At 44.8% G+C, this 5,430-nt stretch overlaps 1 long non-coding RNA gene across 2 annotated transcripts in view; it reads left to right on the forward strand.

Annotated features, from left to right (window-relative positions):
- Nucleotides 1-3,153: 3,153 nt before the first annotated feature.
- Nucleotides 3,154-5,430, forward strand: part of LOC122551128 — a 123,987-nt gene continuing 121,710 nt past the window's right edge. For both annotated transcript variants that reach the window (XR_006312023.1, XR_006312022.1), the window contains exon 1: nt 3,154-3,312. This is a non-coding gene — a long non-coding RNA (uncharacterized LOC122551128). The remainder of the gene's footprint in view (nt 3,313-5,430) is intronic.

Below are 5,430 nucleotides of genomic sequence, written 5' to 3' on the forward strand. Positions count from 1 at the left end.
AGGAGATGGATCCCAGAAAGCTATTGCCCTGAGAGTGATCCAGACAGCCAATTCTGAAAAGGGGAAACCAACAGCAATTCCAAGACCTACTGACACAGGCCTGTTCCTTACCAAAAGAAACAAGGGCGACTGACTATAACCAGCAGACGTGAGAACCAACAGCCTCTGAAAATTACTGACCCAACTGACACCACAAGGCCTCAGGCATATCCTGAGGTGAAAGCCAGCCCACCAAAACCACCAGAAAGCTAGAAGAACCAAGTACTCATCTGATAAATTCAAAAGTCGTCCTACCGCATCAGCGAACTCAACCCAGACTGAAGGCCAACACTGTCTGAAGTCTTCAGCGAGACATTGGGTATAGCAAGCAGGAACAGCAACCTGTACTTAAAATTGTGAATTCTTCCCAGTGGCAAGACCCCAAAGTTTCTAACCTAGCTAGCAGGGAGGAGAAGTGGGAGGTTACAGTGAAGGAAACTCCAAGGGTAGGAAGCCTAATAATAGTTTCTGGGATGAAGAACCTGCTGTTTACTTCTAATACTGTTTAACATGTATTCAATTTAATAGTGTGTTTAATTACTGTCCTATATAATAGTACTAATTTCACTGTTTTATTTTGTGTGCCTTTTAATGTTTGTATTATACTTATCTTTTTGTATTTAAATAAACAGTGATTCTTTTGCCCTGAAAGACCTGTCTACTGTCTTCTTCATTTCACATCCCATTCAGAACCAGGGAATCAAACCACCTACAAATTACCAAATTACTGATGACAAACCAGAAATCCTACACCACTACGAAGAGTGGTTCGGCAGCAGTATTACAGATTGAGCTGGTCAGGTCCTAAAGGACATAGCTACTAGACTGGCTCTGTGGCAGGTGGTGAGGGAACTAACAAGAGGGAAAAACATACTTGACCTCATCCTTACCAATCTGCCTGTTGCAGATGCATCTGTCCATGACAGTATCAGTAAGAGAGACCACTGCATAGTCCTTGTGGAGACAAAGTGCAACCTTCACACTGAGAATGACGTCCATCATGTTGTGTGGCACAATCACCGTGCTGAATGGGCCAGACTTCAATCAGATCTAGCAACTCAAGACTGGGCATCCATGAGGCACTGTGGGCCATCGGAGTAGTAGAATTGTATTCCAACATAACCTGTAGCCTCATGGCCAAGCATATTCCCCACTCAACCATTGCCATCAAGCCAGGGGTGCCATCAAGCCAGGGGATTTACTCTGGTTCAATGGAGAATGCAGGAGAGCATGCCAGGAATTCCAACAGGCATACCTGAAGATGAGGGGTCAACTTGGTGTGGCCACTAAACAGGACTACCTGCATGCCAAACACCACAAGCAGCAAGTGATAGACAGAGCTAAGCAATCTCAACCAACGGAGCAGATCTAAGCTCTGCAGTCCTGCCACATCCAGTCATGAATTGTATTGGACAATTAAACAACTCATTGGAAGAGGAGGCTCCACAAATATCCCCATCATCAATGACAGGAGAGACCAGCACATCAGTGCAACAGAGAAGGCTGAAGCTTTCACAGCAATTTTCAGCCAGAAATGTCGAGTGGATGATCCATCTCGGCCTCCTCCAGTCACCCCCAGCATTACAGACACCAGTCTTCAGCTAATTCGATTCACACCACGTGATATCAAGAAAGAGTTGGAGACACTGGATACTGCAAAGGCTATGGGCCCTGTCAACATTCCGACAATAGTACTGAAGACTTGTGCTCCAGAACTTGCCACTCCCCTAGCCAAGCTATTCCAGTACAGTTACAACACTGGTATCAAACCGACAATGTAGAAAATTGCCCAAGAAGGTCCTGTACATAAAAAGCCGGACAAACCCAACCTGGCCAATTACCACCCCATCAGTCTCCTCTCGATCATCAGTTAAGTGTTGGAAGGTTTCATTAATAGAGCTTTCAAACAGCACCTGCTTAGCAATAACCTGCTAGTGATCCCCAGCTTGGGTTTTGCCAGGGCCACTCAGCTCCTGACCTTATTGCAGCCTTGGTCCAAACATGGACAGAAGAACTGAATTTCAGAGGTGAAGTGAGAGTGACAGCCCTTGACATCAAAGCTGCACTCATTTGAGTGTGGCATCAAGGAAACCGAGCAAACTGGAGTCAATGGGTATCAAGGGGTAAATTCTCTAGTGGTTAAAGACTTACCTGACACATAGGAAGATGGTTGTGTTTGTTGAAGGTTTGTCACCTCAGCTCCAGGACATCTCTGAAGAGGGTGGTAAGAACAAGCCAGGGAACTATAGACCAGTGAGCCTGACCTCGGTGGTGGGCAAGTTGTTGGAGGGAATCCTGACGGACAGGATGTACATGTATTTGGAAAGGCAAGCTCAAAATCTATCCACCATCTACAAAGCACAAGTCAGGAGTTAAATGGAATACTCCCCACTTGCCTGAATGAGTGCAGCCCCAACAACACTCAAGATAAGGCATGCCATTTGTTTGGCATTATATCCACAAGCATCCACTCCCTACACCACTGACACTCAGCAGCAGTATGTACTATCTACAAGATGCACTGCAAAATTAACCAAAGATTCTTTCAATAGTACTTTCCAAACCCACAATGACTAGAAGGAAAAGGGCAGCAGATAAATGGGAACACCACCACCTTCACACTCCCCTCTAAACCACTCACCATCCTGCCATAGAAATATATTGTGATTCCTTCATTGTCACTAGATTAAAATCCTGAAATTCCTCCCCTAATGGCATTGTGGGTCAACCCACAGTAGGTGGACAAAAGCAGTTCAAGAAGGCAGCTCACCACCACCTTCTCAAGTACAAGGGGCAGGCAATAAACGCTGGCCAGCCAGGGACACCCACATCCCACAAAATGAATAAATAAAAGAAAACTTGATTAATGATGAACATTTTCACCCACTATCACACTTGCTGACATCATTTCCCCATCTTCACTTCTGCCACTCTCCCCAAGGATCCCAAGCTGTGGCCTTCTGTCACCTTCAACCTACCAGGCTGTCCATTTATACGAGACACCTGAATCATGGTTCTGTCATATATGTATTTGGGGATACTGCCCCTTTAAGAGAGTTGGTCAGGTGACCTGGAGAGGTGGAGCTTTAGAGTAGTCTAGATATGGCTGTCGAGGTGGGAGCATCTTCAATAAACTGTTTTTATTCATGTTTGCTGTTTGTTTATTTAATTCCTGATTCCAAAGGAAGCACCAACAATAAAGGTTCCGCTACTGGATGACACTAAAAGTAAGGGGCATATTTTAAGATCAAGAGATCTTCCTTTAAAACAAAGGTAAGGAGATTTTCTTTCTTTCTCTCAATCATCTATAGAATTCTCTTCCCCAGAAGGTACTGGAGACTGGGTGTTTAAATTTATTTGAGGCTGAGTTAAATAGATTTTTGATAGTCAAGGGTGTTGGAGAACGTACAGGATAGTTGAGCTGAGATCACAGCAGATCAGCTGTGAACCTGTTGGTTCTATTGAATTGTAGATTAGATTTGAAGGGCTAAATGGCCTACTCCTGCTTTGATGTTCCTAATTTTTTGCCTTTATTTCATCTCATCCACACAGCTCTTCATTGGAGAATTATCAAAGGAAATGTAACATTAAGTCATTGGATGAGATATTAGGACCAGAGAGAGGGCCCATTAGTAACTATGTTTTTAAAAAAAGGGAGAAAGAGAAATTTAAGTTTTAGGCTCCTGTTTGGAGTCACAATCAAAACAGATTATACTCATGTTATGCAGGCATAGTTACAATTCATTAGTTGTACATTATAGACATAGAGTATCCTGTTAATACAGAGAATTGAGGGGAGACTATAAGAAAATACATAACAGAGGTTATTTATTAAACATTGGGTAGAATCATCATAACTTTTGAATAATCTAAGCTTTGTTAAGACAGCTGAGATAATTACTCAAGATGCCCAGTGAGGGGCTTTAGATTAGAGATTAGATTCCCTACAATGTTGAAACAGGCCATTTGGCCCAACAAGTCCACGCCGACCCTCCGAAGAGTAACCACCCAGACCCATTTCACTCTGACTAATGTACTTAACACTGTGGGCAATTTAGCATGGCCAATTCACCTGACCTGCATATCTTTGGACCGTGAGAGGAATCCGGAGCACCCGGAGGAAGCCCACGCAGACACGGGGAGAACGTGCAGACTCCACACAGACAGTCGCCCGAGGCTGGAATGGAACCCGGGTCCATAGCGCTGTGAGGCAGCAGTGCTAACCACTGAGCCACCATGTCACGTCTTGACATCAACAGTGAAAAGTCCCATTTTTAATCAAATATTGAATGACGAGATGAGATTCTTACTAGTGTGCAGCAAGAGGCCTATTTGAATCTGTTACCACTAATCATCATCTCAAGTAATTAACTTGCAATTTTCTGTTCTCCCACCTACCAGATAGAAACTCGATAGTGACAATTCACATCACAACAGCTGGGGACTTCAGCTAACCAGTTGCTCCTCTGGACCTCCATTTTCCGGGTCCTTAAGGGGGAGGGGGAGCAGCCCGAAGTCGTGGTCCACATTGGCAGCAATGACATAGGTAGGAGGAGGGCTGAGGATGTTAGGCAGGCTTTCAGGGAGCTAGGTTGGAAGCTCAGAGTTAGAATGAAGAGAGTTGTTGTCTCTGGTTTGTTACCTGTGCCACGTGATAAAGAGTCGAGGAATAGGGAGAGAGAACAGTTAAATGCGTGGCTACAGGGATGGTGCAGGAGGGAGGGATTCCGGTATCTGGATAACTGGGTTTCTTTCTGGGGAAGGTGGGACCTCTATAAACAGGATGGTCTACACCTGAACCTGAGGGGCACCAGTATCCTTGGTGGGAGGTTTGCTAGTGCTCTTGGGGGGGTTTAAACTAACTCTGCAGGGGCATGGGAACCCAGACTGTAGCTTTAGGGTGCAAGACATGGAGTGTAGGGAGGTTAGGAACATGGCATCAAGCTCAAAGGAGGGTGCCTGGAAACAGGAAAGTGGCTTGAAGTGTGTATACTTCAATGCAAGAAGTATACGAAATAAGCTCGGTGAACTTGCAGCGTGGGTTGGTACCTGCGATTTCAATGTTGTGGCCATTTCAGAGACATAGCTAGAGGAGGGACAGTGATGGTTGTTGCAGATTCCAGAATTTAGATGTTTCTGTAAGAACAGAGATGATGTAAAAGAGGGGGTGGTTTGGCATTGTTAACCAAAGGTAGTATTACAGAAGCTGAGACAACTTTGAGGACTCATCCACTGAGGTAGTTTGGGCTGAGGTTAGGAACAGGAAAGGCGAGGTCACCCTGTTAGGAGTTTTCTACAGGCCTCCTAATAGTCCTAGAAACGTAAAAGAAAGGATTGCGAGGATGATTCAAGAGAAGAGTGAAAGTAATAGGGTGGTTGCTATGGGGGACT

This window comes from Chiloscyllium plagiosum, chromosome 6, assembly GCF_004010195.1.
Source record: "Chiloscyllium plagiosum isolate BGI_BamShark_2017 chromosome 6, ASM401019v2, whole genome shotgun sequence".
In the NCBI taxonomy this organism is placed as follows: Eukaryota; Metazoa; Chordata; class Chondrichthyes; order Orectolobiformes; family Hemiscylliidae; genus Chiloscyllium; species Chiloscyllium plagiosum.